Genomic DNA, 10,635 nt, shown 5'->3' on the forward strand with positions numbered 1-10,635 from the left:
AATCGCATCGACGGAAATGCGGCCAGCATTGTTGAGCCAGAATGATTTTCGGTAAATGCGGCTAGTGTTGCTGACGTCACACGCAATTCCTTCCACTTTACGTAGGTAGCCGAAGAGGAGATTAAAAATTCAATATGCTAAGAAAGTTCGCAAAGTTTTCATGGCTCATTTTGAAATACGGATTTATCTCGTCGCTATGGAAATAGTTACACAATATAACTTTCGATTCTTTCTCGTGATTTCTTCTTCTTCTATTAACAAAGAGCTTATAATTATTTCTTGTCCGTTGTCATTTATTGTCGAGAATATTAAAAAAACACGCTTATCACCGCAGACAGGACTCCGGAAGCGACTAATGAGAAATTCGATTGGCAAATACAGGTGTAGTAGGGGCAAAAAAGAAACAAAAATAGCGAATAAGGCTCCGCGCGAAGCGGTATCGGCGACATGACCGGTCGGAAAGTCGATTGTAGCCGCGAGTCGCACGATCGACGGTCGAGAGTACGCCACCAGCATAAATTTGAGCATGGACGAGGAGAAGTTTATTCAAATTTAGTCATTCATCGGCATTTCAAAAAAATTATAAAAGTATTATTACTATTTATATTTTTATGCAACTTTTTATATTTTTTATGCTTTATGATGGAAATTAATATTATTTAGATCTTAACCAAACACACATTAATATATTTAGATAATAATATAATAAAAAAAAAAAAAAATTAGTGAAATAGAGTGGAAGAGGGGGATAAAATATACTACATGACTTTTAGCTTGACCGATTTTAACAAATTTGGTATCATTCAAAAGGGTTTAATTTGTTTCAAAAAACAAAAGCTAGATATGAAAATAGTCAAATAAAAACTTCTATTTTTAGTTTTTTTTTTTTTTTTTTTTTTTTAAAAACATTTATATATAGCTTTTATTTTAAGTTTTTAAAATCTTTGTTTTAAGTCAGTAGTAACTAAAACGAAACGTTCAAAGTTTTTACATTTTGTTTTAATGAATGACGTTTAATGATTGACGCGGGCGCAAGCCATGATCGCAACTAAAATATTTAAAAAAACAGTAATCTTAAACAAATAGTAACGAATATCCAGTTCAATAATTAATCGGTACTGTCAATTTCCACATTAGCACATTAGCTATTACCACACCACATAGGGAAGAATATCTGACTAAACATTATAAACACTATACTATATCGTAGATGTATCCTATTATAATTTACTGAAATTATGCTCAAAAATCCTTAGCACGAAAGCTTTGGGATAGTTTTGATTTCTTCTATTCTATATCTTTTGAGTGCTCTATCCGAAACTGGGATTTGCGAATTCATTTTCGTGGAAGAATATTAAAACAAAATTAAATAAAAAATATATAAATCGGATTTGTTCGTGGCATTTTATTTATAACTCAAAAAAGCACAAGTGGTGGTAAATAACTTTTTTCTATAATTCTCGTTTTTCTAAATTTCTAAACAATGTTTTGGGTCAATGTTTTGGGGGGAAGTAGGGGGTTAAGGGGGGGGGGGGCTAGATAGGGTACTCGCCCGGCCCTGCTGACATGACAAACTATTCGTGCCATCACTTGGGTATGAGTGATATTGGAGATGGAGAACTAACCTCTGTAAAAACCGTCTTAGATTCTGGCTTTCGTCAAAGCCCTGCTACTGGGTAATGAGTTATACTCCCTCCTAATACCACCATTCTACAAACGATACTTTTGTGTTCTAAACAGTACTAGTTATTTAGTCTCCTCAAGAAATAAACAAAAATTGAGTATCGCCAATCGCAATTTTTTCATACAATATTAGATTAGCATACATATAATATAAGAAAAATGTAACTAAAGAATCTAGATACTTGCAAAAATGACGCTTACCAGAATTATTCCAAATTTCAATACAATTGTTGAAAAACATAGTTCAAAGTTCAAGGTCAAGGTTTTCCTTAAAGAAAAAAAATGAAATAAATCCACATCTAATGGAAGAAACATTATAAAACTATTTTATAAATATTAATATAAAGTTATATTCGTCGATTTTAGTAGGATTAAAGTTGCCTCAATATTAGCATTTGAAAGAATTTTAATGAATAATCTGAAAGCCGGCCATAATAGTCTGATGGCGTCGTTATATAACAAACGAAAATATCTTTGCAACCAAATATTTGACAATGTACTATTTAACTTGCTTTTATATCTAACGTTTCCTTAATGCCTTTTCTATGCCTTTAAATAGTAAGTCATATTTCACAAGGAAATAAAGAGGTATGACATTTAAGAATATCATTTGACCTTAATTTTCTATAGAAAAATTAGTTTAAATTGTTTAAATTGTATAAAAGAACATAAGGCATATGGAAAAAACATTTATTTACAAAGCAAAAAATTATAGTTACAACATATTATATGATTAATTTATAAAGTCAATATTATACAGTAGAACAAAATGACAAAAAATATATGGATATTTTTTAACTAAATTTTTATCAAATTTTTTTCTAAGCCTTTTGTAATATATTTTCAAATTATTACAAAAATCGAGAGTTCAAATAAAATGATATTTCAAAAAAATCAACATAAATTCATTGAAAGATGCATTGATACTAAAAAGAATATTTAAAAAGGCTGTACATAAACCGCCGTTAAACGGTAGCTTAATAAAAATACCGTTAATAGGTATGACGCACTTGACGGCTTTATGCAATATAGGAATTTTATAAGGACTAACCAACGCTATCCACTCCACCAAATAACCAACGCAACTAACCTCAAAGATCGATAAAAATATATAAAACAAATATAAATTAGTAAAACCAACCAACCCCACCAAATAAACCAACTAACCAATGAATTAACACCCTCCAAATAACCACGCTGACCAACCCGCCAAATAACTAAACCAATCCAACCAAAAAGAATGAAACCAATGCAATAAGATTACGCTATAAGCAATAAATATATAAAAAGTCTTGGTCGGCGTGAGATTTTAACCACGGACCATTCGCTCACGAAGCGATAGCCACGGAGCCACAGGCGCTCTTGCAAAATGCTTATAGCTAGGCATTACTTTCCGCCGACATAAACGACGTCACAATATCTGCCAACGGCATTTTAATAGGCTACCGTTTAACGGCTGTTTAAGTACATCGTTAATTTAAAATTTCTGTAACCTTCAAGGCCAAGAGCAAAAATAAAACACCACCCTCCACACCAGAACACTTTTTACTTTTACTCCAGACGCGCGTTTCAATCATATTAGCATCATCAGCGATGATTAAAAACTAAAACTAATATCTACAAATTGAGTTTTTTTATATGGCACCCTGAAGCTGGCACCGACCAATCGGCGCGAAACTAGCTAATTGTAACTATTATTTATCAAGACTTAGGGAAGCAATAGTAACAGAGAACGCAAAGAATTGGAACTGGACACCATTATCTTTTGTACTACACGATGTACTTATCGTTTAAAAAACCTTCTGCTCTATTATTCTTGTTATAAAATTGTAAATGTTTCAAAAACACAGAACGAAGTTGGTAGGGAAATAGCCCACTAATCGTTTAATTAATACATCAAAACACTTTTTACTTTTACTGGACGCGTTCAAGTATCACGTTATATCATCAGCAGACATTTATCGCAATTCGCTTTAATCATTCGTTGATGATGCTAACATGGTTAGCTTTGAAACATGTGTAAAAGTAAGTGTTTTGCGTATTGTGGTGATTTAGTGTTTTATTTTGCTGTAACACCAAAAGTTCCTGCAAACTCAACTGTAATATAGAAAATGTGTCATTGAATAAAAGGACAAACGAAGAAGCATAGGACTTAAAAAAAGGATAGGATAGAAGTTGTGTCAATAAATGCTAATAATGCGTACTGTATAACAAAAAAACGTCCAGTTAGCTTAGAAATGACGACTGATTATACCATACAAGCAACAACAAATATCATTGTTTTATAGGGTGGTTCGAACTGTGGCTCCGGAAATCTTCACTGTAGCAGCTTGCAGAGGTTGCATAAAATGAGCATCTAGTCGTTTCAGAGATACAGGGTGTAGAAGTTTCATTTTTATTTCGATTTTTTCCAAATAATTTCTGAAGTAATGTCAATATTTTGATGAAAATTGGTGTCTAGAAATTTTTTGACATGAGGAATTTGATTTTGATGTCAATATGACTCCTACTGGTAGAAGGCGCCACCTACATGTGTTTTGACTGTTTTGAAGCGTAATAACTTTTTGTCCGTACCTGTATAAAACTACCGAGGGAAAAAATATACATCTCTGTGACTTTTTACGTAAAATATATCTCTTTGTAAAAATCGCTACGAGCAACCGTTCTCAAGATATTTAGAATGGAAATAGTCAATACATGTCATTATTGTTGAAAAATAAACACGTTGAGTAGGTAGTTATTTCACTGAAAAAATAAATTTAGTATATTTTTATTTTTTTAAATTAATTATAAATTTTTTTGCAAAAAAATGATGATAAAATAGTTTCTGTTGGACTTTTGGCACAAAGACATTTCAAATTTATGACCTCAGTCTAATAACTATTTAGTCACATGCATGTTTAATTTATGTCAATGATGACAGGTATTGATAATTTCGTTTCCAAATATCTCGTAAACCATTACTCGTAACGATTTTTATCAAGATACCTTTTTTACGTAAAAAACGTTGTAAATGTATATTTTATTACTCAGTAGTTTTATACAGGTACAGACAAAAAGTTATTACTCTTCAAACCAGTTAAAAAATATGTAGGTGGCGCCCTCTACTAGTAGAAGTCATATTGACATCAAAATCCAAATTTCTCATGTCAAAAAACTCCCAGACACGAATTTTCATCCAAATATTGACGTTACTGCAGAAATTATTTTGAAAAAATCGAAATAAAAAAGAAATTTCTATACCCTGTATCTCCGAAACTAAGCATTATATAGGTCATACATTTATACGAACTTTTTTACTCATTTTTATCTTCGGAATATGCTGCCGACGTTTCCGGAATAGAGTTCGGACCACCCTGTATAAAAACCAGTTGTTATGTTTTAACAGCAGGATTACCAGCAAACCAAATATATTACCTGTCAGTGGATTTTTTATTCAAAGTAATTAAATTAAAATTTTTAATATTAGGATATATAATTATCCTTTAATATAGATAATATTACAGGATAATTATATCTCCTAACTATCTAACTAAATAAAACTAAACTCCTTATCCTTATAGAAGGAGCTCAATCATATTCAAATCTGGAATGTCACTTTATCTAAAAAAGAAAACATTCGACCAATGTGTACTACCAGTCATGACGTATGCATACAAAACCTGGACATCCAGGTGAAGAAAAACGAACATTATTAGGAAACTGCAGATCGCACAATGTTCAATGGAACAATATGCTGGGAATAACCAAGAGAGATCGTAAAAGAATAGAGTGGATACGACAGAAGTCCCTGGTAATAGATGTCATCCACGGAGTCAAATCCCTCAAGTGGCAATGGGCAAGACGGAAGGGGAAGTGAAACCCGGCCCGGGAATAACAGGCAACCGGCCCGAATCCACAAAAACAAAATGACCATAACGAAGAAGCACATTTTATTTATGAATAAACAGGGTGTCCCAGAAATAAGTGCAAGTATTTTTAACTGGTAGTAACAGTAGGTTTGAAGTTGAAGTTTTTTTTTGCGAAAATTTGAAATTTTTTGAAAAAAATTTTAAAGTTAAAAAACATAATTTCTTGATAATATGGTAACATAGGTAGTAGATTAAATTTACAAGAAAGAAAATCCAGAAAACATCCAGAGGTTCTCAAAATTTAAGCAAAAAAAGCATTATTATTTAGCAAAAGTAAAATAGAGAAAAAAATATTTCTTTTGCCCAAATCTGCCCCATTAAAATACTTGCACTTATTTCTGGGACACCCTATATACTATATAAGGGTGATTTTCTCTCTGGCGAAAAAATCTCTTTTGCCTCCGATTTTTTAAACATATTGAAATTGTCTTGATCAAAATTTTTATAAAGATCGGTATCAGATCGGATATCTGAATTATTTCTACAAAATAGCTCAGTTTCACAGAGTTCTACTGTTTTATTTCCATTGTCGATAACGGTAATTTGATCTTGAATATATGCTACGATTTTCAATCACGATTTTGAGAAACTTGAAGACTTCCTGATTCATTCAGTTCAGCTGGCCTAATCCTCTGTGAAATACATTATTTTTAGCTTTTCTGGTATATACTTTCTTACACATTGTAGAAAGAAATTTTCTCTTTTATGGTACAGCAGCAAGTAGCAAAGTTTTAGGTTTACTAAAATTATAATTGTCTCAGAGAAAGACAGCTAACAATAGTTATTTTACAAATTGGTGTTTATGTTTAAAAGCAACTGACGATTATATTGATCTAATTGATTAGTTAGTTAGGGAGTTACTAAGAATCTTACGTAGCTTTATTTAGAAGATTTAATTTTTGCTAAATCATCTTTTTTTGAGCTCTGATCGGGACCGGCCGGCCTACCGGCCCATCTTCCCACCAGCCCACCGGGAATTTTCCCGTTTTCCCATATGGCCCATCCACCCCTGCACCTGGCAAGAAGGACGGACAACAGATGGACCACAAAAATTACAGCATGGTACCCACGAGGAATCAAGAGACCTAGAGGATGGCCAAACCTGAGATGGAACAAGGATATTATTAGCAGGGATAACTTGGGTCCGCATAGCTAACAATAGACAACAATTGGCCCAATTACAAAGAGAGTACATATATGTGAGGGAGGCTACACTATAATTGGAAATGGTTGAATAAGAGGGAAAATGATGATGATGGTGATAAAAAATGATAAATATAGATAATATACAGAAGAAAAGAAAATGAATCTTATAATTGAAAACCCTAATAGGAAAACGAATTAAAATGTGTGTATTGTGTATACATGTATTATATTCTTAGAAATTACATTATCTGGTTTTATAAGATCGATTGTGTGTGACAAGTTAATAGATGATAAAAAAACATCTCAAAAGTTTAGTTAAATTAGGAAAGTACAGTTGAATCAGAAACAAATTAATATCAATGAACAAACATTAAAATAATTTTTCACAAGTGATGAAGTTACATCTAAAAATAATTGTGTAGTGACAATAGTAGTCAAAATAGATATATTTATAGGTACAATAACAAAATTTAATTACGTGCACAAATAAAAGATACAAAAAGAATATATTTCTAGAAATACTGATAAAAATTAATTTTAACTCCTGAAGATTACTTAAGAGAAGAGTGAAAATCTGCCTTATCAGAGAACCATTTAAAAAAAACATTTTAGGTCAACTATTAGAATATAATATTTTGCCATTATAAAAATATTAAATTATATTCTAATTTGACTATTTTTGAATTTAATAGAATTACATTTATTAAGTTTATTGTTAATTTTTGACTAGAAATAAAATTCTACAATTTCTGGGAGAGGAAAAAGTTTTGTTTAAATTTCTAATTAATTCAATTATTAAAACCAATCTTGTGAATGTGTATAATCATAAGCTGAAAACTATAATTAAAAACCACAAGAAAAATTGAAACTTATGTAAATTCTTAGAAAGAAATAAACAGCTATCATACTTGAAAGATGTAATTATTATCACAAGCTTTCGTTTTTATATGGAAATTGCTTATATAGATTTCTCAAAATGCTGATTGAAATTGTACAAAAATGACAACAACATCCTTAAAACATAATATACTCTTTGATCCATACAGAGCCAATAACCCAGATTTAATTTTGTGGGAAGTATAATCACAAAAAAGCTAGTTAAGAGATAATTATGATAGAAGTGATTAAAGCAGGGTTGGCATGTTTTAAATCATGATTTAAATCTTGATTTAAATCTTGATTTAAATCTTGATTTAAATCAAGTGATTTTTTTAATTTTAATCATGTGATTTAAATCAAAAAATCAACTTTTTTAAAAAGTGATTAAGTGATTAAAGCAGGGTTGGCATGATTTAAATCAAATGATTTAAATCATGATTTATGATTTGTTCAGTGTTTGTTGGCTCTGTATGGATCAAAGAGTATATTATGTTTTAAGGATGTTGTTGTCATTTTTGTACAATTTCAATCAGCATTTTGTAGATTTCTCAAAATCATAAATCATGATTTAAATCATTTGATTTAAATCATGCCAACCCTGCTTTAATCACTTAATCACTTTTTAAAAAAGTTGATTTTTTGATTTTAATCACATGATTAATTAAAATTTAAAAAATCACTTGATTTAAATCAAGATTTAAATCAAGATTTAAATCATGATTTAAAACATGCCAACCCTGCTTTAATCACTTCTATCATAATTATCTCTTAACTAGCTTTTTTGTGATTATACTTCCCACAAAATTAAATCTTGGTTATTGATTTACGCCACTTCACTTACCAAAACTTGCAAAGTACTCAGCAAAACCTGCTTCTTCCCTTATCTTCACTAAAATCGCTACTATCGTTCGATGATTACACTTTCCATCACATACGAGCACATCTACTAGTACCGAATTCACAGCGACCAAGAAAGAAAGCAGACGATTTGAGTACTAATTGAACATAAGCGCCATAGTCTATTATATAGACTCGGCAGCATCCTTTGCGTACGGTACTGCCTCGGGCGGTACGGTGCTCCTTGAACGAGGCGAGATGAGCGGGCGCAAAGAGTTATTGGCGGAGGGACTTTTTTTAATTGTTTTTTCGTTTGGATTCGCGAGCGTATCCTGGTCAGGATTTATCGAAGAAGGATTGGATCGGGCTGAAGATGGTATAAAGTGATTAAGAGATTTTTTTTAATGAGACAGACCTTTGAAACGGAACTTCAGCTAAAACTGGCTATTAGGGTGCACCAAAAAAAATATATATACAGGGTGCTACAAATTCGAGGTACGAGCATTGGAATATCGGAAACCGTAACAGATACGAAGAGGGTTAAATTGGGGCAAAGTTGTGTTTTTGGTTGTTTACTAAGAAGCCATCAAAAAAGTTTTTAAAATTTCAAAGATTGCTGAGTTTTTTGGAAAAAACGGATTTTTTTTGAAAGTAAATTTTATTTTTTCCTGTCGTTACTTTTTAGAAAATGAAAAAACTAATAGCACATTCTCATAATTACTTTATTAGAGCTATCTGATAGTATTTTTAGATTTTCGAATTAGCTGATAATTTGTGAGATACAGAGGCCAACTTAATTTTTTTAAATACGGATCTGCATTTTTTATCTCAGTTTTTGAAAGAACTCGGTTTCTTGAGTACAATGATATGCCACACTTGATACTTTTTTTTTGTTTTTGTTACCTTAACAACAACAAAACTATTTAATTATTATTTAAAATAATTTCAAGTCCAAGTCTGGTTTTTTAAATTATTCTGATTATAGTCAATCCAACAATATTGATCAGCGCTGATTAACATTGAATAAGAAAAATCGAGCCAATTATTCAAATAAATAATAACCAGGTCAGCAATTTAAAGATATTATTTTCAACTTTTTTTATTATGAATTTGAAATTTCAGTGTACGATCTAAAAATATGCATAATATTTTTATGCCAAACCATGCCAACCAATGCCAAACCATTACCGATCCATCTTCCGGGGAAATGATATGATTATTTATATTATTTATTATATATTATTTTTTATTGCATTTGATTTTCCGTATTCAATGTTTTACCCCAAGTCATTGTTAAGTTTGAAAGCTTATCAATATTGTAACAAGGAATAGATTAAAGATTTAAAAAAAGCAGAGCCGGACTTGAAATTAGTTCGAATAAATTGTGTTCAAATGTCCAAAACAAAAAAAGTATCAAGTGTGGCATATCATTGTACTCAGGAGACCGAGTTCTTTCAAAAACTGAAATAAAAAATGCAGGTCCGTATTTAAAAAAATTAACTCGGCCTCTGTATATCACAAATTATCAGCTAATTTGAAAATCTAAAAATACTGTCAGATAGCCCTAATAAAGTGACTGTGAAAATGTTCAGTTAGTTTTTTGATTTTCTAAAAAGTAACGACAGGAAAAAATAAAGTTGATTTTCAAAAAAATCCGTTTTTCCAAAAAACTCAGCAATCCTTGACATTTTAAAACTTTTTTGATGGCGTCTTGGTGAACATCCCAGGGCGCAACTTTGCTCCAATTTAACCATCTTCGTATCTATTACGGTTACCGAGATACCAATGCTCGTACCTCGAATTTGTAGCACCCTGTATATTTTTTTTATTTTAGAGTTACCTTAAAAATACCGTTCACGATGATGAAACAAAAATTCTGGTAAAATTTAACCTCTTAATATTAATATTAAGAGGTGTCTCATCGTGATTTTCTAGATTTTCTAAAGAAAACAAAGTACTCCTGTTCTTTTAGGACACCCAGGGATTGAAGATCAAGAGAGAGAAGATGATCGAGCTAGAAAAGGAGCGGACAGTCCCAGTAACTGGACCAGAACCGTTCTGCTTCCTAAGTGGAACTCTAAGTAAAAGCGGAACTCAAGAACTTGGAAGACTCCATCCGTACCATGGAATGGGAATCTTGCAACGGTCTAAGATACTGAAAGAAATTTCTGAGGACTTA

The sequence above is a fragment of the Sitophilus oryzae genome, unplaced genomic scaffold, assembly GCF_002938485.1.
Source record: "Sitophilus oryzae breed Bouriz unplaced genomic scaffold, Soryzae_2.0 scaffold_343_pilon_pilon, whole genome shotgun sequence".
Classification (NCBI taxonomy): domain Eukaryota; kingdom Metazoa; phylum Arthropoda; class Insecta; order Coleoptera; family Curculionidae; genus Sitophilus; species Sitophilus oryzae.